A 26122-nucleotide genomic window follows, 5' to 3' on the forward strand; every position below is an offset into this window, starting at 1 on the left:
CGGCGGCGAGACGCGGCGGTGGCCAGCAGCGGAGCAGGCTGCCCGTGGGGGCCGACCCGGCGGAGAGCGGAGCCCAAGGCGCGACGCGGCGCATCTCCGCACACGCACACGGTACCGAGAGCTGCGCACCGCCCCTTCCCTCCCCGCTTCCCTCTCCTTCTCCGCGCCGTTCGCCCGCCACGCGGTGGGAAAGTTGGAGGCGTGGGGTCGCGACCGCAGCCGCCGAACCACTTGTTCCCGGCACAGCCATCGCCCGCGGCGAGCGGCCGGGGCCTCCTTCCATCACCCCGGCCCCTGGCTCGGGTCCTGCGCCCTCTCGAAGCCCGCGGCCCGACGCGCGCGACAACTTTGATTCCCGGGAACTCGAATTCCCGCCGGGTTGGCCTGGAGGGGACAGGCACCGCACTCTTCACCCGGTTCCTGGACATTAGGTCGTTTTGCTCTCCGCGCCCTAGAAAGGGTCTGGTCTGGGTCCGGGATGGGAAGAATTTTGGCGGTAAAGAGGACGTTGGGATCCCAATCCTGTCCCCTTCGCTCTCTGGGTCCCCGTTTGAATAGTGGAATGGGGTGGGGCGCGCCGCCACCGCGGAATGGGCAGTGGCGCTGGAGGGACCTAGAGTCACGTAGCTCTGCCCTATCCTCTCAGTAACCGCGAGAGACCCCAGAGGACCCCCGCAACCTTCCCAAACCGATCTGGCTTTGGGAAAACGCACTCCTCGCGGAGCAGGGAGCAGGGAGTGCGGCTTGCACTTCGCTTCCCCAGTCGGTCCGGTGGCAGGTCCACCACCGACGGTGCTGGCTGTCCCTGGAGGCCTGCGTTCAGGACCGCTGTCCCTCATCTCCCCTGCAGGTCAGCCCGGGACGCGTGGAGAGCCCGCGCGTTCCGAGGTGGTGGCGGCATCAGCCGGCGAGTATCTTGCTTTGCGGGAGCCGGCACCTATAGTCGTTGCTTGTGTGCTCAGAGCGGAGATCCGGTGCCATCGCCGCCGGCCACCGCCCCACTGCGACCCCAACCCCCCAGCCATGGTGTTGTCAGTGGCCCAGTAGGGGGAAATTAGCATTTCCTGAGTAGTAACACGCCTCTTCCCTCCCTAGTAATTCTGGAAGCAGCTCCTGCCTCTTCTATGTACTTTGCCCTCTTTCTTAGACCAGAGCCATTGACCCTTGCCGTTCAGGCAATTAGCAAGAGCCCCCACCCCAATTTGAATTTTGATATAAGCTGAAAAGGCACATGAGGATCGTATGTGCATCCTGCGGGCATATTGAGTGGAGTCAGACCCTTGCCTGGGTGGGGGTGGGTTTCAAGGGCCCTGGTTGGAGCCAGGTGCGAGGTGCTGATGAGTCAGCCCACAGTGGGGAGAGGTGGCGTGGAGTTAACGTTTGGGTCTAGGTGCAGGGTAGGCGCACTGCGGGCAGCACCTTCCTGGGTGGGGGACTGGAGGTCATTCTGAGGGAGGAAGGGCCAGGAGTGGGGGGGGTGCTCAGCTGGGAAGAGGAATTCTTGGGGCTGGTTCCCCCTGGGCTGGAGAGGGTCAGAAAGCAGAGGACCTCCATGACAGAGGATGTGAGTACCCCATGGACTGGAAAGGTGGCACTACGGAAGTGATGGGTGTGAGCTGAGTGGTGGACAGTGAGGGAGTGGGAGGCCTGGAGCTGGCATCGGGGCCTTATCTGGGCCGGGCCCCACACACATGGCTGTCTTGGCCTTCCTGATCCTCAAGCAGCTGGGCTCCTCACATCTGCCTCCTGAGAGCCTGATTGGAGGGTTATATTGGCATGGTCCTGTTTGCCTCCCTCTTCCAACAAGCTGCTTTACCTGCCATTTCACCATTTAGGGTTCATTTCTTTGAGTTTAATATTTTAAAGGGTGTCTCTGAAGTCCTGACTTTACATGCACATACTTCTGGGAGGTGAAGGCCTGGTGGAGCCTTGTTGTCCCAAGGGTGGCCTGTGGACACTCAGGATCAGGATCACCTGGGGACTTCGTAGAAAGGCAGACTCTTCTGCCCCATCCCAAAACTCTTGAATCAGGATGTGTATTTGGCAAGATCCCTGAGTGATTTGCTCAATAAAGTTTGAGAAGCCCTGGTCCACAGTATCTTTTAGGGAAATAAGCATTTCACAACCCCGTGGTGCAGAAGGAGTGTTACTCAGGGGAGCGGATCAGGACATGGGTTTGAGAACGAGACTGGAACTTCTTTTTCTGGACAGTCATGCTAGGGTCGGGAAATGGTTACCTCTGGCGCCTCAGGGCCATCCCCTGCTAACGCCAGGAGGTGTCTGTGTTATGGGGACCTTTAAACAGATTCAGGTAGCAGCCCAGCTTTCTGTGCAGTCAAAGCGTTGCTCTGTGTGTGTGTGCATGCTGCATTTGGGTTGGTAGAAAATGGGCACAGGGCAGTTTCTGAAATCCGATACACTGCTCTGCCCCTAGGAAGCCTGGGGCTGGATAAATGCTGTCTTTCAAAGGGAAGGACTTGAGTAACTGTCCTCCACTTCATCTGTCCCTCCCAGATGGCAGAGGGCCCCGTTGATCACACCTCTCAGTGGCCCCAGGACTTAGGCAGAGGGAGCTGCATACGTGCTAATTTCGGATAGCCCATGGGGGCAGGGTGCTCACCAGGCTCGACTCTTACCCCAAACCCTGTCTGCACATTCTCTTTTGCTGTGCTGGGGCTGAACGTCAAAACACAAGGATGATGCCAGGATGGTGGCAAGTTACCCCCTGGGCTTCTGAAGGAATGATAGCGACCCTGAAGCCATCAAGACTGACCTGAGCCTAGAAGATACAGCAGATTTGGCTCAGAGGCCCGGTGAAGGCAGTGGTGTCACAGGTGAAAGGTCATGGCATGCGCCTCAGCCTTGTCTAAACAGGACTGTTCTTCCCCTAAGCTGGCTTCCTTCCAGGGTGCAGAGTGACAAGAGAGCCGTGTGGGAGGGCACAGGTCAGCACGGGCATGCGCCTGACCACAGTGACATGGATGTGAGCTGTTCCTTCATCAGTGAGAGCTAAACACAGCTAGATGAAGAAAAGACTGTTTTTATGAACGTTCAGGTTTTCAAAAGTGTAATGTTTTAAAATGTAAAGCTGTTTTTAAAAATTACCTTCATTGCCTTTGAACTCATTGATTTCAAGCAATTACAGTGGGGTTTTTTTTTAATTCATTTTTTATCTTGAACCTTGATTAGTGTTTCTCTTGGCACTGGGGCAATCTTTGTGCGGGTAACAGGTGAGCAAGGTCCGTCATGAGTTAGGCTCTGCTGCATGGGAGTGTTTAGCCTCCAGGAAGAATGGAGTGCTGATCAGAAAGAGTTTTTCTGTGCTCCAGGCTTGTGCACTTACATGCGCATTGCTGACACCGCTCGCTCAGGATCACCAACCCTGGGAAGCCTTTATGGATTCCTCTCCAGCCCCTGCCTCCCTCCCTCTCCTCCTTCCTGGGCGCTTTTTGCTCCTCAGCAGGGGTCTGATCCCCCCCACCTCTGGACAGTGAGTTCCTGGCAGCACGGGGCGTGGGCTGGATCTTACTTACTCCTCCTTGTATCCTCAGGGCCTGCCACGCTGGTAGACTGTCCACTACCCCTTCTAGCCCTGCCTTTAACAGGTCATTACCATGCAGGGCATTTGGTATGCCTATAACCGGTTTTAGCGGTCCGTGTTGGTTCTTCTCAACCAACTGGCCAGCTTTGCCTGTCATGCTGTATTTTGGGCTGCAGGCGTCCGCCCTTGGCATGGAGGTCTCAAACTCATATGCCTGTGAGGGCTGGGAGGCACACACAGAACTTGGTGCCACATGTGAGATGACAGGGCGTGGTGGGGACCTCGAGAACAGAAGGCCACAGGCCCCATATGAAAGGGGCCACTGGAGGCAAAACTCATCTCGGGGACAGGAGACAGAATCATGGTCACCCTGGGATGTAATGACGAGGGCACAAGGTGTGCTTCTGGAGTGCTGGAAATTTCCGTATCTCGATCTGCATATTCACAGCAGTGGTGACTAATCATTTGTGCAGCAGAGTCAATTCAGAAAAACTGGAGCATTTATGGGCCATATTTATTTCGGTTCAATATGAAAATAGCTCTGTCAAATCCCCTAGGGCAGAAAACGTGTATTCTTACCACCTTTATTGACCAGAAGGGTGTCAGTGAGAAACTGGATGTATTTAAGAAGGAGCTACATGGAGACAGCTTTCTAGTCTTCCACTGTGAAATTTAACCTGAATCTGCCACGGGGAAGCGGGCAGGCCTTTGCTGCTCCTTGCTGGTCTCTATGATTGGGTCTCGGCATCTGTGCTCTTGAGGGGCTATCTCGTAGAGGCTGTGGGAGTCTCTGTGGCTCAAGGTTTTGCCAGGGGGCATGGGAATAGGAGACATCGTCCTCAGCTTCAGGGGCCTCAAGCTGTGTCACTAAGGATGATTGCAAACCTGTTGGCTTCCTAATTTTTGGAAGGCAGCTTGGCAGCAGACAGAGCTGGGATTGAACACCAGCGTGTACACTCTTGAGCTCCGAAGCCTTGGTCGGGCATGCAACCTCTCCTGGGCCTTAGTTTTCCCGTCTGTTAAATGGGAATAATTTCCAATGACCTTGCAGGCTTGCTGTCAACGTGAATAAGGAGAAAATGGTACGTACGAAAGCCTTTTGTGCAGTGCCTGGCTCACAGGACGCATGCAAAATGTGGTAGCTTTCACGATCATCCCGGTTGATCTAGTCATGGGTGGGGCATGTTAGAGTCTAGCAATTTTGAGAGCTTGACAATTCGTAAGCTCGGAAATTGAATTCTCCCCGAAGGTATGTGTGTCTGTGTCTGTCTGTGGGTATGTCTGTGTGTGCACGTGTGTGACTGTGAGTTTTAATTTTAAATTAGTTACTAACAACATTAGAACGACAGCATTTTTTGCATACAAATCTGGATTTCTGGCACCTCTGATGGACCTGGCACTGGCGGATCCGTGTTCCCACTGGCGGTTGTTGGTTGGATGCCGAGTTGCAGCCGCTCCTTTTATTTACTCACATTTTTATTTTAAAAATCCTTCGAGGATTACATGCCTTTGAGGGAAACAGAGCTGAAATAGAAGTAGCTAACTTGTGCACGTGTATCCACCTGTGGGGCCGCCCTGTGGATGGGGCGGGCTCCCAGCACCGCTGCGGGCTCCTGCAAGTCCCTTCCCAGGCAGTGTCACCCACTCCAGAAGTAACCACCTCCGCCCTCACTCTGACTTCTGTCCCACATTGAGTTCTGCCTGAAGGCCTCCTTTAAGACTTAGTTGAGCTCACAGCCTTCATTCTCCACAGACTCCACCAGCCCTGACATCTTACATTTGATCCCTCTTTACTCATTTGCCCTTTAGCTATTGGAGTTTGTGACCTCCATTCCGAGCGCTGGAAGGGTCCTTAGAAATAGCTAGACTCCCCATGTTACAGGTGGGGAAACTGAGGCCCCGAGCCGGGGAATGGGCTTGTTCTAGGCCCTCTCCCTGGGTGAGGTAGATCTGGGTGGTGGCCGGTCAGGGGCTGAGGCCTGCCTCTCCTGCCCTGGCGTGAGATGTGGAGGAGGCCGGGGAGGCCTTCATCCCTTGGATCCCGGCAGCCCCGCACCTGGCTCTGTAATCACAGGCACCCAGAACTTCCTGCAGGCTGATCAGCCTACGTGGGAGGGAGTCTCTTGTGGCCTGGACGCATCTTCCCCAAGGCAGGCTGATAGCCGCGGCGCCGCTTTTCTCTTTAAAGGCCGCGCTCCATTTGGAGAGGACCTGAGATGCCATTTGTGACAAGGGCCCTGTGTGCCACCTTGATTGTCTCTGTTTCTGACAGAAGGCTGTAATTTGGGAGCCAGCGAAAGCGAGGGAGGGAGGGATGTAGAGGGGAGAGCGAGAGAGAGGGAGGAAAGAGAGGGAGAGGAAAAAAACCCCAGGGTGGCTGGGACCATGTCTGGGTATCCATTTGTATCACTGGTCCTGTCTGCAAGGGATACTGGCTTTTTCTGGCTGCTAATTGGGGAACTCTAAGCCAGGCCTTACTGCCCCTTCTCTGAGGCCTGTGGCTTCCTGTTAGAGGGCGATCTTTGGGTGGAATGCCACTGGGAAACCAGCACGTCCTGGGCAGAGGGGCAGAAGGTCCTTCCAAACCCATCCTCCTTTATGTTTTAGGGTCTCATGTGCACCGTTGAGGGGGCCTCTCGCTCAGCCATTGGGTCGGCGGTCCTGAGCATCATTAGTGTAGCAGGCTCTATCTAGCTCTATCCTCGGTCTGTCGGGGATTCAAGCTGAGAATCTGCAGTGGTGCCGGTCACTAGAAACATCATGTGGGGCGCCTGGGTGGCTCCGTCAGTTAAGCGTCCAGCTTCGGCTCAGGTCATGATCTCACGGTTCGTGGGTTTGAGCCCCACATCGGGCTCTGTGCTGACCGCTCGTTCAGAGCCTGGAGCCTGTCTTCGAATTCTGTGTCTCCCTCCCTCTCTGCCCCTCCTCTGCTCATGCTGTCTCTCTCTCAAGAATAAATAAATGTTAAAAAATTTAGAAAAATAAAATAAAAAAAAAGAAAATAGCGTGGTTGTGGGAGGCTTCCTGGAGGATGGGAAGCTATGATCCATCCCTGTGGACGAGCCCTCGCAGCACTGGGGAGGGGAGTGGTAGGAGGGAGGGGCACAGGTGTCCACTGGCCGTCCCCACCATCCCCCTCAGCACACAGGCCACCAGGCTTACTGAGCATGCGACACCACGTCCCTCCGCATAGAGGCTCCGAGTGGAGTGGGCCTGGTGTGGGTACTAATACTTGAGAAACCAGCTTTATCTCTGGGGTGTGTGTGTGTTTGTTCCTCCCCCTGCCCCCCATTTTCTCTGCACACTTTCATGAGAAAGGCAAGGGTTAAGTTCATCTGCCCATTGCTCTTTTATGCTGGGGGGTTTTCAGCCCAGCAAGGATGATTGTGGAGCATTAAGGGTCACGTCCTCTGGGGAGAGCGGCTGGCCTGTCTGGAGTAGGGGGGCTCCAGTGCCAAGGGGTGGGGTGATGTGCAGACCTGCAGGCTTGTCTCCTTTCCTGGACGGGGGGTGGGAGGGGAGCTGGGAGGGGACCCTGGGGCCCTGGAGAAGGGCCCGGGGTGGGGCACCTGGGTGGCTCAGTTGGCTGAGCATCTGATTTCGGCTCAGGTCATGATCTCTCAGTTTGTGGGTTGGAGCCCCGCATCAGACTCTGCGCTGACAGCTCAGAGCCTGGAGCCTGCTTTGGATTCTGTGTCTCCCTCTCTCTCTGCCCCTTCCCCACTTGTGCTCTGTTTCTCTCTGTCTCAATAATAACATAATAAACATAAAAAAATAAAAAAAATAAAAAAATAGAAGGGCCTGTGGGCAGATTGCTCTGGGGCTGGGGAAATGCAAACCTGACTTGCTGTCTGGACTTCACCCATGATTGAGCCGGGGCCAGGGGGAACATTTGGGTGCCTGTGACATCCAGACGGCCGACGTTTGGAGGCAGCCTGGCTGTGCAGGCCCTGTGGCAAACTGCTCGTGCCCACCCCGTCTAAAGGGGGCGCCACTGCTTGCATTCCTGCCCTCAGCTTGTTAAGCTGGAAGGTAGGCCAACAGCCTGACTCCAAAATTATCTAGAAGTGCAGATTCTTAAAAATGCAAAATTTTGGTATTTTAAGTGTTAGCAACGAATTCAAATATTTAAAAACACCATGAGGCCGTTCATTCATTTATCAAATACTTACTGAGCCTTTACTGTGTGCCAGGCACCGTTCTAGGCCCCTGGGGCCAATCAGTGGCCCCTGCCCTTGTGGGATGTGTCTTCTAGGAAAAATCCTTGAGCAAGCTGCATGGGGCCTATGGATGACCAGTTTATTGTGTCCTCTGTCATAGTCTTCCAGAGTGTCAGGACTGGCAATAATAATAGGAAATCTTCCTAAGTGTTTATGTGTGCTGGGCGCTGGTCTTAGCACTTCAGGAAAAATTCCTTGCTTGGTCCCGACCACAGCCCGCTGAGGTAGGGATCGCTGTTACTTTACAGATGAGAGATCGGAGGCACAGAGAGGTTAAGAAGTTCACCTAAAGTCACACAGCTAGCAGGTGATGCGCTGGAATTTGAGCCAGGCAGTCAGACTCTCTAATCATGTCTGTTCTTTACCCTGTACTGCATTTGGAGAAGGCCAGAGCCAAAACCCTGATTATACAGACAGACCCTGAGCTCAGAAAGGAGAGGTGACCTGCCTCGGGTCTGCACAGAGGCAGCAATGGGGCTGGACTCTGGGTCTAGCCAGTTGTGTGTGTTCCGCATTGTCTGGACTTCACCTGTGACTGACCGTGGTTTGGGGGTGGGACATTCAGTGCCTGCAGCACCCAGACATTTAAGAGAGTGAGGCTGGACAGTGATTTAAATGTCCATGGGTGTGACCAACAGGGCATCTTCCCAGCTTTGGTCATCTGCCCTGATGGGGTTGCCCCTGTCGCAGAGGGTCATGTCTTTAGGGGTTTCTGCACTTGCCTGGACCCGGGGACCCTACCCGGACCCCAGCTCTTCCCACCTGAAAAGCCTGGGGATTGAAAGCAATGACCCCTGGGATTGCACCCCAGCCCACACTTACCCTCTGCCATCGGCCTAGCCAGCGATGAGCTATCTGCCTTGTTTCTGGCCAGGTGTTTGCCCTGAAGTGACCTGGGCTTAGACGCTGGGTCCTGGTCTGAGTCACCTCGCTGGGAGACCACAGGTTTATCTTGTAGTTTATTCATGTTGATGTGTGCGTGGGAACCATGAGGCAGTGTGAACTGTAAAGCAAGAAATCCCCAACAAGCATGTGAAGACTGCAGTTACTCCTTGTGTTAACTCATGTGCTTTAGTTCTCTGAGCCATGGTTTTCTTACCTGTGAAGTAGGGGGACCATCCTTCTGGCCGGTCAACTAGACTCAGGAAGTAGAGGCTGCTGTGGGATGCCTGAAAGTGTGTGGCAAAATGTGTTGTGACATGGAGAAACTGCGATCTTTCAATCAATATTTATTAGTTATCAGGGTGCCTGGGTGGCTCAGTCAGCTAAGCCTCCGACTTTGGCTCAGGTCAGATCTCACATTTGTGGGTTCGAGCCCCACGTTAGGCTCTGTGCTAATAGTTCAGAGCCTGGAGCCTGCTTCCGGTTCTGTGTCTCCTTCTCTCTCTGCCCCTCCCCCTCTCATGCTCTGTCTCTCTCTGTGTCAAAAATAAATAAAACATTAAAAAATTGAAAAATAGCTTTAAAAATATTTATTAGTTATCACTGTGTATGAATGACAAATGATGTGGGATTTACCAGACATATGCAGATCGATGCTAAAAAAACATGAGTCTCTAAACCCAATAGGGGTGTCTTTGCTTAGGCTTGATGACTTGTGCCCACTCTATCAATTTCACACCCATCTATTGGGGAGAGTGTACAAACGAGCAAATATTTATTTTTACTTAAAAATTTTTTTAATGTTTATTTTTGAGAGAGAGACATAGCCTGAGCCAGGGAGGGGCAGAGAGAGAGGGAGACACAGAGTCCAAAGGAGGCTCCAGGCTCTCAGCTGTCAGCACAGAGCTTGATGCAGGTCTTGAACTTGCCAACTACAAGCCACCCAGGAGCCCCATCAGCAAACATTTATTAAGCACCTACTGTTTGCAGGACAACTACATCACAGAGCACACTAAAGCACAGAAATAGACAGGACATGGTCCTTGCTTCCTGTGGGCTCTCACACTTATTCAGAGTACCATATTGGGGACAGCTGATTCTGTGTGTGTGTGTGTGTGTGTGTGACAGAGAGGAGGGGGACCTGGAGCTCCCTTTGGAAATGTTAGCATCTCAAGCCTAACTCAGCTAAGGTGTTTCTTTGCTCTTCCTTGCAGACCCCAAAGCCCTCCTCCTTCCCCGAAGTGCAGGTTGACACAGGGCAGGGGGAGGGGCCAGGAGTGTTTGCATCATAACTAGGGGGCGGGAAGGGCATGGCGTGTAGAGTGGGGATTGCCACAGACTAGGCCTGCCGGGCTGCTTGACCTGCCAAGCCGAGCCTGCAGGCTGTTGGAAACTGGAGCTCAGGCCGGGAGATGGGAGCCCATGAATAATACAGCGGGAGGGAGGCTGTTAACTAGGTGACCTGGTTGCACCTGTGTGTTTCACAGCTTACGTGAGCAGGGGCTCGCTATGGAGGGCCTGGCTGGCAGGCGAGGGCAGGGGGGAATGGGGACGGCCAGGTGGAGACACAGCTTCTCTGTTTCCCTTTCATCTTTCCAGCTTAGAAGCTCTTTGCACTAACAGCTCGCTCTCATTCTGACTTTGACCCTCGTGGCCTTGGCTGTGCGTGTGCACGTGTACTCACAAACAGGTGCGGTGCAGTGGGCACACCGCTCAGCCCTGGCCAAATGTAAGGGTGGTCCTTCTCTTGTGCCCTGCCCCCGGCCTGATTTACAGGGCTGTTTGCCGAACTGGGCACCAGGCCTGCCCTGGCCTCTGGCATGATGTGCCATGTCTCCTGTGCCAGCGGGGCCCCCTGGCTGGGCTGCTTCTGGTTGCCAGGCACACGGGACTGTTTTGTCCCCCCAGGCTTTGGCCTCCGACACGCAGGACTGTTGGACGTAAGTTAGGGGTGCGTAAACTCTGACTTTCTCTTTGAATGCTGTGGGGACTGTCATTCTAAGTGTTGGGAGCCTGGCAAAAGCCCCCCAGACCTTTCCCCAAGGAGCCTCTCTGTACCCACATACCCCCCCGGAAAAGAAAGAAAGACTCTGGCAGAGACAAGGACCTCTTCCAGACAGAGCAAAGGGCATGTGCGTAAACTGCAGCAGGACAGCTTGAAGGCAGGTTCGAGAAGACACTTGTTACATGATGTGTCAGGTGACAGGTGGAGAGTCCGAGGTGCTAGAATTCATCCATTCCCAGAGGAGGCTGGCTTTGCCTTACAAGGAGCTATTTCCGGAGCCCTAGCCTGGAGAGGGGGTGGCGGGGAACAGCAGAGGGCCCCTGGCCAGTGCCTAGGAGGGGAACAGGCGCCCCCATCCTGCACCTTCTCCTTGTTCTGAGTGAGGTCAGCAGGGGGGTAGGGGGTGGGGGGGGAGTCTGAACTCTGAGAAAGTCCCAGGCCCTCCTCTACAGGATAGGGAAGGAACTTGCCCCCGAACCCAGGCTTTGACCCAGCTTCTTCACCAGCCCCCGGCTGGGCCTGCCTGCTGTGCCTTACTTTAGAACGGGGGGTGCGGGGGCTTCAAGGCGTTACACACTTCATCCCTGTCCACAGACATTTGCCAGCCTCAAAGAAATAGGGAGCCATCCCTTCATTTGTGCTTGGTATGGGCCAGGTCACCCGGGCTCCAGACCCGAGGCCTCATCAGTGGGCTCACAGCTGAAACAAAGAGCGTGTTTCTGAGCCAGACTACCCAGGTTCGAATCCTTGCTCTTCCCATTACTAGCTGTGTGGCCTTAGGCAACTTAATAAATCATTCTTTTCTGGTTTTCTCATCTGGAAAATCAGGATAGCGGCAGTAGTCACTTCACAGGGTTATGGGAAGGGCTAAATGAGTTGCTGCCTGTAAATTGGTTAGAAAAAGTGCCTGCCATCTAGTGAATGCTCAACAAGTGCTATTATTATGTATTATTCTCAGCTCCTGCATTCTGGAAGCTCACAGCCTTGGAGGCTACCTGGGGGTGCCAGGAATAACTATTATACCTGTGAGAGAGGCTGTGTAGGTTCAAAGGTGGTTGGGGGAACCGTTTGGCAGTCTTGGAAGGCTTCATGGAGGAAGAGGCCCCTTTGCCCAGAGGCTGTGGCCTCTCTCTGTGTCCACTGGCCTTGTGCTCCCATGGTAGGCAAGCAAAAAAGAGAGGCGGGGCACTGCAGCCCTGACGGTGCCTATCCACCCGGGGCTTTTTTCGTCAGCTTTTTAATTGAAGTATAATATACAGAAAAGTATCCAGATCATACAGCACGAATGATGACAGTGACCACTTCCCTGAAACTGCTGCCCAAACCGAGGGAAAAAAATGTCAGAAGCCATCTGCCTGTCACTAGTCCCTAAAGGTAACTCCAAGGCCGACTTCTAATACCATACATTCGTTTCCTCTCTTTTAAACTTGATAAAATTTAATCACGTGGTATATTCTCTTTGTGATGTTTTTTTTTTCTCGTCTGCAGCTTATTTGCGAGATCAATCCTGTATAGTCACACTCATTCATTCTTATTCCTGTAGAGTATTCATTGTGTGAAAATTCCACAGTTTACCCATTCTGCTGTTGAGGGACAGTTGGGTTGCTTCCAATTTGGGGCTGGAAAGGATGTTATGATTGTTGGTTATGTGTCTTTTGGAATCGATACATGTTTATGCAGATTTTGGGGGCATATTTGACTGTTCTTATACCAATACCAACTTCACAGTGTAATTACTATAGCTTTGTACATGCAGTCTTGATATCTAGTGATATAAATCCCCCAGCTTTGTTCTTCTTCACCTTTTTGTTGACTTTGGTTCTTTACATTTCTATATAAATTTTAGAATTGGCTTTTGAGGGGTACCTGGGTGGGTCAGTCAGTTAAGCATCTGACTTTGGCTCACAATTTATGGGTTCGAGTCCCATGCTGGGCTCTGCGCTGACAGCTCAGAGCCTGAAGCCTGCTTTGGATTCTGTCTCCCTCTCTTTCTGTCTTTCCCCTGCTCATGTCGTGCATGCTCTCTCCCTCTCTCTCCCTCTTTCTCTCTCAAAAATAAACAAACATTAATTAGTCAATTAGAATTGACTTTTGAAATTCCACAAAATCCTTGCTGAGATTTGATGGAGACTGGATCAAAAATATGTAGGTCAATTTGAGGAAACTTGACATTTTTACAATATTAAGTTTTCTGATTCACGAAAAAGATAAGCTCTTCCATTTACCTCGGTCCTAGCAAACTTCTTTGAAGAATGCATTTTATTTGTCTGTGTAGAGGTCTTACGCTTCTTTTATGAGATTGATTTCTATGTGTATTATGTTTCTTTATTAAATGATATTTAAATACTTTTCATTTCTAATTGTTTCTGGCATATTGAAGTACAATTGATTTTTTAAATATTTCCCTGTATCCAACAACCTTTGTTAAATTTACTTAGTAATTCTGAATGTTTAGAGAATTTACTTTTTAACATATATAATCATGTTTTCTATAAATAGCAATTTTTTTGTCTTTCTTTCCAATATATTTTTTCCTTGCCTTATTACAATGGCTAGGATTTTCAGCTTAATATTGAATAGAAGTGGTGATGGTGGGCATGTTTATTTTGATTCTGGCATTGAGGAGAAAGTTTTCAATATTTCACCATTAAGAATGATGTTTGTTGTACGTTTTTAATAGATCTCATGTATCACATTACGAAATTTTTTCTCTTCCTTACCCTCCCCCCCAAATTGTGGCAAAATATTCTTTTAAAAATTATTTTTATGTCTTTATTTCATTGTGAGAGACAGAGAGTGAGCAGGAGAAGGGCAGAGAGAGAGGGAGACACAGAATCTGAAACAGGCTCCAGGCTCTGAGCTGTCAGCACAGAGCTTGACACGGGGCTTGAATCCACAAACTGTGAGATCATGTCCTGAGTCCAAGTCAGAGCTCAACTGACTGAGCCACCCAGGCGCCCCTGCGGTAAAATATTCTTAACACCAAGTTTACCATTTAAGTTATTTTCAATGTATTGCTCAGTGGTATCAAGCATCTTCACAATGTGCAACCATCACTGGCCAGAGTCCAGCTCTAGCAGGTCCAGGGTCCCTGAGGGATGGACAGTGTCGGCATGAGAGAGAGATGAGAGAGCCACAAGTTTCTTTTTTGATCACCAGGCAGGCATCTGTGCTTTGTCTGTTTTGGTGTCTTTTTTTTATTGATCAAGCAATAACATGATATCAGAAAAAAGAAATTGTTTACAGTGACTTGACTAATTCTTAGTGATAAGATGCTTTATTCACCGAAAGTGTACAGAAACAAGTTTTACAGAAGTATTTTTCTAGAACCATCCCATTCATTCTTGGCACCAGTCTCCCAGATTAAGAAGGTAACAAACCTGTCTTATTTTCTACGGGTTGGTTTTTTGCCAATAATTATGACTTTGTTTTTTAATTAACAAGTTACAACCAAATCATGTAACATACCTACAGTGAGGTCGAGTAAATTTTATAACCGAGAATATAACAGGATGTTTTTAATAGAAAACAGGATTAACATACATATTATTTAAGTAGTAAAGCTAAGATTAAAACATAGGTTAGGTTGTATATAGATGGGCTAGGAGTTATTGTGATTGGCTCATAAACTATAAGAGAAAGAAGGCTTGTGAACAAGTTGTTTGAGAAAGCCCCCTCTTTGATGCAGGCACAATAGGGGCCCTCTGTGTGCTGGCCTTGGACTTGGGTTTCGCACATTCTTATCCATCCTCATAACTGAAGCCAGCACAGGGAGGATATTTGTAGAACGTGGACCTTGGGAAGGGACCATGTTCTGACCTTGTCTTCTATTTCTTATCTCCAAATTAGGCTCCTTTTCTCCGGGCCAGACTTAAATGCAATTCTTGTGTTTTTAACCCCTTCAAGTCTATGTGTTGGGTCTGCAAGGCTCATTAGAAAAGCCTTTTGTCAAACATTTATAGTGTTTTGATCCAACATCTCTTATGCAGGGACAGGAAAATGTTTTTTCTTATGGGGTAACTGTGTGGGGAATATCGGTCTGATTTGGTACCCTGTCAGGCCTAATTCATGACAACAGGCTTAATTTCACATGAGCAGTAGTAGCAGAAGGAGATACAAGTTTCGCCTCTCATGATAGGAGCCGTGCAAATGTCTGCCATTTCCTCGCTGTGACGGTGTCATCCAGCAAGGCCGGCGCGGCTCCCAGCAATCACCGCTATCCATTTCCAAACTTTTCATCATCCCAAACAGTAGCTATGTAAACGCTCTACCTTTTAAATAATAACTCTCCATTACCACCCTACCCCCTAGTAACCTCTGTTCTATTTTCTGCCTCTATGAATTTGCCTGTTTAGGTATCTCTTATAAGTGGAATCATACAATATTTGTCCTTTTGTGTCTGGCTTATTTCACTTAACATAATGTTTTCAGAGTTCATTCATGTTGTAGCATTTGTCAGAATTTCATGTTTAAAGGCTAAATATTATCCATTTGTATGTATATATAGACCACACTGTTTATCCATTTGTCTGTTGAAAGGTATTGGGACTGTGTCCACCTCTGGTTACTGTGTATAATGTTGCTGTTTGAGTCTCTGCCATCAATTCCTTTGAGTATATCAAAGAGTGAAATTCCTGGAGCATATGGTAATTCTACCTTTGATTGTTTTTTTTTTTTTTTTTTTTGAGGGAGAGCGAGAAAGAGCGAGTGCACTCGTGAGGCAGAGAGAGGGGGAGACAGAGAATTGCAAGCAGGCTCTGCGCTGCCAGTGCAGAGCCCCACGTGGGGCTCAAACTCACGACTGTGAGATCATGACCTGAGCCAGAGTCAAGAGTTGAACACTTAACTGACTGAGCTACCCAGGTGCCCCAGGTCTTTGTTAATTTTTATATGTAGTATAAAGTATGAGTCCAGCTTGATTCTTTTGCATGTGGATGTCCAGTTTTCCCTGCATTGCTTGTTGAAAAGACCGTCCTTTCCCCAGTGATGAGTCTGATGCCCTTGTCAAAAATAACCATGGGTGCAGTGGTTTATTGCTGGGTTCTCTGTTCTGTTCCCGTAGTCCTGTCCTTACCTCAATGTCACACTGTTTTGATGACTGTAGCTTTGTAGCAAGTTGTGAAGCCAGGAAGTGTAAGGACTCCAACTTTGTTCTTCTTTTTCAAGATTGTTTTGGTTATTCAGGGATATTTTAAGATTCCATAGAAGTCTCAGGATGAGTTTTCTACTTCTGCAAAAAAATCACCCAGTGGGATTTTGACTGCATTAAATGTGTAGAATGCGCTGGGTGCTCTTATGTCTCAACAAATTCAGTCCTCACAGTCTGTAAACATGGGATGTCTTCCACTTCTTCATGTCTTCTTTACCTTCTTGTGGCAATATTTTGTAGTTTTCAGTGTACAAGTCATTTGCGCCCTGGGCTAAATTTATTCTTAACTCCTTCATTCTTCTTGATGCTTTTGTAAATGGAATTGCTTTCTTAAATTTCTCATCAGGCTCTTTATTGCTGGCGTGTAGAAATTTACCTTATTGCTGCATGTCAACTTTGTATCTTGCAACTTTGCTGAGTATATTCATTACCTCTAACGGCATTTTAATGGAACCCTTGGAATTTTCTACATAAAGATCTTGTCATCTGTGAATGGAGATCATTTTGGAGTTGGAAATGTCTTGCCTAATTACTCTGACTAGAACTTTTAATACTATGTTGAATGGAAGTGGTAACAGCAGCATCCTTGTTTTGGTCCTCGTAAGGAAGTCTTTCTGCTTCACGTTTTACCATAAATGTGTGTGGAATTTTGTCACATGCGTTTTTGCATATATTGCAACGAATATACAAGTTTTCTTCTTTCTTCTATTGTGGCAAATTACACTGATCGACTTTCAAAAGTTAACTGATCTTGCATTTCCCAGACTCAATCTAACTTTGTCATGATATATTATTCTTTGCATAATACTCTGGCGGCTAATGGAATGGCTACAGCAGCACCCTTTGACTATATTTTGCATGGCGTGTGTGAATTATTAATATTCTGTTTAAGATTTTTAAAATCTGTGTTCATGAAAGAGATCACCTGTGATTTTACTGTCTTATGATATCCTTGTCAGACTATATCTTGAAGTTATGCTGGCCTCGTGATATAAACTGGAAACTGTTACCTCTTTTTTTGTTTCTCTGTAGGAGCTGGGATAAGATTTGTGTGTGTGTTTGTGTTTTTAACTTAAATATTTTAGAAACATTCAATATAGGAGCTATGTGAACTTAGATTTCTTAGTGGGAAGGTTTTTGATTACAGTTCTACTTCTTTAGTAGATATAGGATTATTTATTTTTCTATGTTTTTGTGTGTCAGTTTTGGTAAATTGTATTTTTTGAGGACTTTATCCATTTTATATTAATTTTTAAAATTGAATAATCTCTGTACTCTGCAATCCATAGTGATTCTTTTTGATTCATGATATCGGTAATGCGAGCCTTCTCTCCCATTTTCTTCAGTCTTTGCTGATCACTGGATTTATCAACTTTATTAGACTTTTCAGAGAACTATGGTTTTTATTGATTTTTGTCCATTTAATTTTTTTATTCCATTACTTTATAGTCTTATTAAAACTTAATTTTCATTCCCTTCTACTTTCTTTGGGTATAATTTACATCTTAAAAATTTTTTTTGAGTTAGTACATTGATGATTGCTTTTAAGATTTTCTTCTTTTCTGAAATCTGAATTTAAGGGTATACACTTTTCTCCAAGCACAGAATTTGTCACATTTTCATTACCATAGGGTTCAAAGCATTTTCTGATTTCTGTTGTAGTTTCTTCTTTGATTTATGGGTTTTTTTCTGGTCTGTTTACAAGTGCATTGCTTCATTTCCCAACATTTGGGGATTTCCTCCCTTGTTTTTATCGTTGTTTTTGAGTTACAATCAGATTGTACTCCATCAGATTACATACTTTTAATTATTTCATTTCTTTGAAACATTTTGAAAGTTCCTTTATGGCCCAGCATGGTAGATTCTGGTAAGTTTTCCATTGCTTTGCCAGAAGGATGTCTGTTCTGTTATTATATGTGGTGTTTAATTTGGTCTGTGAGGTCAGATATGTAAATCATGTTGTTTAGATATTGGCGTCCTTACTGACTTGTCTTCATCGTTGTCTTCTTCTTTTCTTCTTCCTCTTCCTTTCCCACCTCCTCCTTCTCCTCTCTTTCTCCTCTCCTTCTCCTTCTCCTCCTCCTTCTTCTCTTTCTCCTCCTTCTTTTAATCCGTTTCTGAGAACGATGCCTGGAAGTCTTCCAGTGTGATTCTGGGTTTGTCTGTTTCTACTTCTGGTTTTGTCCATTTTTGTTTTCTATTTTTTGAAGCTGTATTAGCAGACAAGTAGAAATTTAGAATTTGGTTATCTCCCCACTTTCCTTACCTCCAGCAGATTTCCTGGTGGATTTGCCCGCTGATCCTGCTGAAATCTCTGTCTTTGAAATATCTCTCTTCACTTCTCATGATCCCTGGTAGCTTTTTCCTTGAAGTGCAACTTGCCTGCTGCTAGAGTAGCGAGGCCAGCTCTCGCTTGGAGTTTGCTGGGTGTGGCTTCTTTGTATCCTTTTGCTTTTGGTGTTTATGTGTTCTTATATTCAAGGTGTGTAATTTGTAAACAAAATGTGGTATTTTAAAATCCAGCCTGATTATCTTTTTCTTTTAATTTGTACATTTCATTTGTCGTTGAAGTAATTACTGATGTATTTCAGTTATGGCTACTATCTTAATAGTTTTCTAAAGTTTTTTATTAATGCTTATTTATTTTGAGAGCTGGGAGGGGCGGGGGGAGGGAGAGAGAGAGAGAGAGAGAGAGAGAGAGAGAGAGGGAGAGAGAGAGGGAGGGGTAGGGAGGGAGAAGACAGAATTGAAGCAGGCTCCAGCTCTGAGCTGTCAGCACAGAGCCTGACGTTGGGCTTGAACTCATGAGATCATGACCTGAGCTGAAGTTGGACCCTTAACCCACAGAGCCACCCAGGCGCCCACTCTTCATGGTTGTTTTTTATTTCCCACCTATTTATCTGCGCCCTTTTACTACTTTATTGCCTTCTTTCAGATTCTTTGGGTATTATTTCCCCTCTATTAACTTGTGTATACAATTTCTTTTTTTTTTTAATGTTTCATTTATTTTTGAGAGAGAGAGAATGATCAGGGGAGAGATGGAGAGAGAAGAAGACACGGAATCTGAAGACAGGCTCCAGGCTCTGAGCTGTCAGCACAGAGCTTGATGCAAGGCTTGAACCTATGAACTGTGAGATCATGACCTGAGCTGAAGTCAGATGCTTAACTGACTGAGCCACCCAGGCACCCCGTTGTGTATAGTTTCCTTACCCTTGATGCAACGCTGCCCTGGAGACCCAGCATCCTTACTCCGGGAGTGTTTTTTACTACCTCTCAGACAGTGCTAGTCTTTAGAACACTTTAACTCCATTTACTCCTTTTCTGTCGCTTCTGTTAATGCTGTTGTAAGTTTTAATTATGCGTATATCTTATATTCCACAAAACATTATTTTTTTTCCTTTTCGTCAATATTCATTTGCTCATATATTTACCCTTTTTGATGTTCTTTATTCTTCACTGTATTTCCTATTTTCCTCGGGAATAATTTTCCTGTCACCTTGTAGATTGCTCCTCTTAGGGCAAATATGTCATTTAATTTTCTGTTTTTGTGTGTCTGGAAATGTATTTATTACACCGTCACTTTAGGGGGATGTTTTTATTGAATATAAAGTGTTCTTGTCACACTTTTTTTTTTCAGTTTTATTTATGTATTTTGAGAGAGACAGCATGAGTGGGGGCGGGGCAGAGAGAGAAGGAGAGAGAGGTGTGGGGGAGAGAGTGAATCCCAAGCACTCTTGGGACAATGACAATGCAGAGCCTGATGTGGGGCTTGGCCCCACGGATTGTGAGATCATGACCGGAGCTGAAATAAAGAATTGGCCACTTAACCAACTGAGTCACCCAAGGCACCCCTCTTGTCACACTTTAAAAAAAATTTTTTTAATTAAAAAACTTTTAAACATTTTATGTATTATTAAGAGACAGAGAGAGAGCATAGCATCAGAAGCACAAAGAGAAGGGGAGACACAGAATCGAAGCAGGCTCCAGGCTCTGAGCTGTCAGCACAGGGCCGGACACTGGGTTCAGGCTCACATACCATGAGATCATGACCTGAGCTGAAGTCAGATGCTTAACTGACTGAGCCACCCAGGCGCCCCTCCCCCACTCTTGTCACACTTTAAAAACGCCATTCCGTTCCCAGTTTTCTGGCTTCTATAGATTGGTTTAAAAAGTCAGGTGGAAGTTTTATTAACACTTTTGAAACTAATGTTTCTTCTCTCTGACATTTAAAATTGTTTTTTGCCTTTTGTTCTCAAACAGTTTTACTTCATTTGGTCCTTCTTTGTATTCATGGCATTTACCTGATCTGTAGCTTGATATTTTTTAATCAATTTCAGAAATTCTTGGCCAATATCACTTCAACTGTCCCCTCTGTGCTACTCACTCTCGTTCTCTTTGGCACTTCAGTTCATACATAATTTATGTACTAGACATTTTCACTGTACCCCACATATCTGAGAAGCTATTTTATTTTACTTTTTTCTCGTAAGCTATTTTAAAAATCAATTTTTTCTGTGTATTTTTCTTCTCTTTGCTTCATTCTTGTTATTTTCTGCTGGCCTATTTTCAGTTCCCTTGTCTTCTTTTCAGCTGTGTCTAATTTGCTGTCAAACACATCTATTAAGACCTTGATTTCCAGGACACCTGGGTGGCTCAGTCGGTTGAGCATCCGGCTTCGGCTCAGGTCATGATCTCACGGTTTGTGGGTTCGAGCCCTGCATCAGGCTCTGTGCTGACAGCTCAGAACCTGGAGCCTGCCTTCAGATTCTGTATCTCCCTCTCTCTCTGACCCTCACCTGCTCGCACTGTCTTTCAAAAATAAATTAAAACAACATTAAAAAAAGACCTCGATTTCCATTGTATTAATCATTTTTGGAACTTTTAATTTATTTTGTAGATTTAGATTCTCAGGTGAAATTATCCATCTTGTCAACTGTTTTCTTGATTATACCAATGCCTATTTTAATTTTTTTTTATTTTTTGAGAGAGAGCACAGATTTGTGCACACATGAGTGGGGGAGGGGCAGAGACAGGAAGAGAGAGAATCATAAGCAGGCTCCACCTTTGGCCAGAGCTCCAGATGGGGCTCGATCTCACGACCACGGGATCTTGACCTGAGCTGAGATCAAGAGGCTCTGGATGCTGCTTTATTTCAGAGAGGATTCACCTTATCGACAGGCAGCACAGAAGCCCGGCCTCATCCTCTCATCAGGGACTGGGCTGACTTAGGGCTGAATGCAAGTCTTTATAATGCTTGATATACCTTCGGTTCATAGACATTTCTGGAACAACCCTGCAGGGGTCCGTTAACCGAAGCCACTCCTCCTGTCAGTCCTACACTTCATTTTTGTCTCCTCAAAAACACCGGTCGGCTAACAACTCCGTTCTACCGTTCATCTGCTTTCTGCTTAGTTCCTCAGCCTCTCTCCAAAGCTTATGAGATGGCAAACACTTTGAGGAGAAAATTGGTGTCAAGTGCTGAATTCACTTCCCCGTGCCTCCCTTTTCTCTGGGATCTTGGAGCCTTGAGTGTGCTGGTTGCCTTTTTTGCCTCAAATTCCCGTTTTTATTTCCCCAGACTCACAGGATGGCCAAAATTCTGCTGGCTTCCCCAGTCTCCTTCCTTGCCAAAGCCCTGAGTGGAAAAGAGGCTCCTAGGATGTTGGGCTGATCTCTAGGAGCTTCCTTTTTCTCTGGATGTTTGTGCTGAAGGTTCTGTCTGCCCTTAAGCCTCGCTAGTGCTTTCAGGCTGACGTTTTTGGGGCCCAGGTTTTCTAGACTCACCGAGATCCTCTGTCGGCTCCCAGTTACTGCATCACAACACAAGGTGGAACAGCACCCCATCGGGATTTGAATCTCAGTTCACTTATTTACAGGCTGAGCAACCTTGGGTTCATGTCTTCTTTCAGTCTCAATCTTGTCATCTGTGAAATGGGTATAATCACTGCATCTTTTTTATCAGATGGTTGTGAGAACTGAATAACAAACACAGTGCTCGACCAGATAGTATGTGCTCAATAAATGATAGCTCTCCCCAGCACCATCACCATCTTGGTGCTTGTGGCTGTTGAACTCTGAAGTGAGTAAAAACTCCAGCAGGTTGTCATAGGGTGTCCTTCATATGACTTGAGAGGACTGAGTGTTAGTGTTCTTGTGTGGCCCCAGCACGGATTCAGCCACCCCCCACCCCTGCCCTGCAGACATGGACACTCTCCTCCACTTCCTTGCCTTCCCCCTGAAGTATCAGAGAGCACAGCTGTCCTCCTCGCTGGACTGGCTCTCGCACTGCTCATGCTGCTGAAACTGGCTCTCTGCAGAATGAAGTGAACTTGAGGGAGGATGGAAATGAGGCATGGGGCGTGTGGGTGGCTCAGTCGGTTGAGTGTCCAACTTCGGCTCAGGTCATGATCTCATGGTTTGTGGGTTCGAGACCTGCGTTGGGCTCTGTGCTGACAGCTCAGAACCTGGAGCCTGCTTCAGATTCTGTGTCTCCCTCTCTCTCTGCCCCTCCTCTGCTCACGCTGCCTCTTTCTCTCTCAAAAATAAATAAAACATTTAAAAAATTAATAAAAAATAAAATGAGGAGGCATGCCTCCACCCTGCCCCTGCTCCATGTCACCCTCAGCCCATTAGGGTGCCCAGCCCCGGGCTGGCTGGTAATGGAAAGGCACTGCGGACTGCTCCCAGGCCCTTTAAGAAGGACTTGAAGAGACATCTTCCCCAGGGAAAGCCCCTAACCCACAGGAAACGAGTATTGTAGGCCACCTGGATGTGAAAAGCCACTTGAAGTTTTGTGTGGCTTAATTCTCCTAATTTTCCCCTGCCATTTTATCATGAACAATTTTTTAAATTAAAAAATATTTTTATTTATTTTCAAGAGAGAGAGAAAAAGAGAGAGACAGAACAAGTGGGGGAGGGACAGAGAGAGAGAGAAAGGGAGACTCAGAATCTGAAGCAGACTCCAGGCTCTGAGCTGTCAGTACAGAGCTTGATGGGGGCTCGAACTCATCAACTGTGAGATCATGACTTGAGCCAAAGTCGACGGGACGCACAACCGACTGAGCCACCCGGGCGCCCCTATCATGAACATTTTCTTATAATTTTTTTAAATGCTTATTTTTGATAGAACTCAAGTGGGAGAGGGGGAGAGGGGCAGAGAGAGAGGGAGACAGAATCTGAAGCAGGCTCTAGGTTCTGAACTGTCAGTACAGAGTCTGACATTGGGCTTGAACCCATGAACCATGAGATCATGACCTGAGCCGAAGTCAGACGCCCGACCAGCTGAGCCACCCAGGCGCCTCCGTCATGATCATTTTCAAACATTCAGCAAAGTTTAAAGACTTGTACAGAGAACGCCCATACACCCACCACTGGCATTCTTCATTTTGTAGCATTTCCTTTAATATATATGTGTCCATCTATCCATCCATTCCCCAAACATCCATTTTGTTGGCAGCAGATGGATTTCAAAGTTAGGTGTGACCATGAGTTCCTTTCACCTCTAAACACTTAAACATGTACATCACTAAGTGGCCAACTCTTATCATTTTCACATCGAATGTAGGGATCTGACGATTCAGGCGTGAGAACAGCTGTTTAAGGGAGACTGGGCCAACAAGGGATGAAGGTGTCACCAGAAGAGGTTCATCCGAGGAGCCGGGACAGGGATGGTGAGGCCGACAGCCCCTCTCACCTGGCACCTGGCAGCTCATGGCTGCTGCTCAGGTGGGTTTGTTGAGCGAATGAGTGACTTGCTTGGAGGAGCAGTGTGGAGTCGGTGTGACTCTGGAGGTCAGAAGCCCAGAGAGGGAGCAGGACTCTCTAGGAGGCAGCTTGAGATCCATGGGAGGAAGTAATTTGCCCTTTTCTTTTTTGAAATACCAAATTATCATGTATTGTATTTTTTCAAACTTATTTTTGAGCTGGTCATCTAGCACACGTAGAAAATTCCAAAGGCCCCTAACAGAATAGAGCGAAATGTCTCTCTCCCACCTGATTTCTCCAGCTCCCTGGGTTTCCCTCCCAGAGGCGGTCAGTTTCTGGTTTCTTTTGTTCTCTCAAATAGTCTGTGCACACGTTATATAATAATGATGAAACTACCACTAGTAATAACGTTTCTTGAGACCTTGCTGTGTATGAGCTTGGGTTCCAGGTATTTTACATGCATTGCCTCATTTGCTCTTCCTAACAACCTGGTGAGGTAGGAACTATTAGTGTCTCCATTTCAGAGATGCAGGAAATGGAGATCCAGAGAGGGGACGCATCTCAGACCAGCCTACACATGGATGTGGGCTGCCAAGATATGAGTCCAGCCAGTCCGGTTGCTCTCTTGACCTCCTGCTCTGCTCTTTTCAACATTTCTTGCCTCTGGGTCTATCAAAAGTTCCCTCCAGCAGCCTGGCTGCAGGTTACTTAGCAGTACATCATGCTGGCTTAGGAGGTAGTGAGCTCCCCGTCCCTAGAGGGCATTCAACAAATGACTCCCAAAGGCTTCTCCACAAATGGCTTTGTTATGTTTTCACCCTGCTTTGGTTTCTGCCTGAGGGGTCTGTCAATCTCTTCTTACATCTTTAGGGGGTCACAGGGGCCCATCCTGTACCCATGAACCCCCAAAGAGAAACCCTTTCAGCATCTTACAGGGCAGGATGAGGTTTGCCTTCCCCAGCCTGATGGCAGGAGATGGTGGTGAGGCTCAGAGTTGGCCGAGGGTGCTGCTCAGGCACGGAGCAAGGCTGCGTCTGCCAGGAAAGTTCTCCATGCTGCTTCCCTGGGGTTCCGCCTGTACCCATGCTTAACCCGACTCTCCCTTGTCCCTCACCCCCGATCTTTGGCCTGGCCCAAGGCAAACCTATGTGCCTGGGGGAGGGGGCATCTAGGAAAGAGCAGAGTAAAATTCTTCACTAGGAACAAATCTCATTTTCAAGAAAGTCTTGACAAAATGAGGCATTAAATTACAATATTTCGGAGAGCGTCGTAATTCTATTGCAGACAGCCCTTCATCATGGAATCTGAAAGCTGGGAAAATACAAAACTCATTAGATTAAAATAAACCACCTACTGCTCTGGAGAAAAGCTTATTTATCAATATCAATTTACTTATGATTACTCTGGCCTGCAATTTGTTATTTTTAAGAATTACGATTTGTATATTGCTCATACAGATGTGAAATATTTTTTCGTAAATTGAGTGTTTTTAAAAAGATATCCTTGCCCTTAGTAAAGGTTACAAAGTGATTGTTGGGGAGGTGTAGAGAGTGGTAGGGTCAAAAAATAAAAGAGGCTGGGGCGGGAGATGGGGGGGGAAGTGGGTGGGTGAGGGGTGAATGGAAGCAGATGTGGACAGAGTGAACTTGTCCTGTGACGCCATCAGGCCTTTAAAAGATGCTTTTGTGGGGCACCTGGGTGGCTCAATTGGTTAAGCATCTGACTCTTGGTTTCAGCTCAGGTCATGCTCTCATGGTATGTGAGTTCAAACCCTGCATCAGGCTCCGTGCTGACAGTGAGGAGCCTGTTTGGAATTCTCTCTCTCTCTCTGCCCCTCCCCAGCTTGTGCCCTCTCTCTCTCAAAATGAGTAAATATACTTAAAAAAATAAAAGTTGCTTTTGGTCTTTTAAGAGAAAGGACACCGTAGTTAATGAAACTGTCTGTAAGATAGAATGCATCCTGAATAAGTAGTGAGCTTTCCATCACTGGGGGTATACTTCAATGGGCAGGGATGCTGTAGAATACAGCAGTCAGATGATGAGCCAACTGTAGTCTAGCCGTGGCCAGTGATTCTCCGAAACGCACAGAGGGGGCCTGGAAGGTAGGACAGGGTGGGGCAGGCAAAAGAGCACCGGCTCGGGTGTTAAAGGACCTGTATCTAGAATTCACTGGAGGTGGGGCTCCTGGCTCCAGGCAGCCCTTGCGGTGTGATGCAGGCAAAGAGCGCCCTTTCACGAGCCAGAGCCTCTAGGGTTCAAACCCCACTCTCCTCACTTCCCGCTGTGAGACCCCAGTCAAATTACAGACTCCCCAACTCTCAGTCTCTTCATCAGCAGAATGGATCAGTTAGGACGCCCTCACTGTGAGGATTTCTGAAGTGAGAAAGTCTAGCACATCATAAGTATACTCAGTACACGCTAATACCCTTCCTGCCTCCGTCCTGGGCTTCAGTTTTGCTGTCTGCAAAATGGACCGCCTGCTAAGGATCTCTGGTTTTCGTCTGGCTCTAGCTTTCTGCCCTAGGTGTTCAGTATGCGGGTATGGTTGAGGGGAGGGGCAGACCCCCAGGGTGCAGAGGCTTCCACAGGCCTGCCTGGCAGTTCCCAGCATGTTGAACCTC

The 26122-nt window shown here is 47.6% G+C and overlaps 1 protein-coding gene across 3 annotated transcripts in view; it reads left to right on the forward strand.

Moving 5' to 3' along the window:
• The first annotated feature begins 6 nt into the window (after window positions 1-6).
• CDH23 (cadherin related 23) overlaps window positions 7-26122 on the forward strand; it is a 413185-nt gene continuing 387069 nt past the window's right edge. For all 3 annotated transcript variants that reach the window (XM_029931861.1, XM_029931856.1, XM_029931860.1), the window contains exon 1: window positions 7-111. The gene's annotated coding sequence lies outside the window, so the exon portion shown is untranslated. The remainder of the gene's footprint in view (window positions 112-26122) is intronic.

Source organism: Suricata suricatta, chromosome 2 (genome assembly GCF_006229205.1).
Source record: "Suricata suricatta isolate VVHF042 chromosome 2, meerkat_22Aug2017_6uvM2_HiC, whole genome shotgun sequence".
NCBI classification, from domain to species: Eukaryota; Metazoa; Chordata; class Mammalia; order Carnivora; family Herpestidae; genus Suricata; species Suricata suricatta.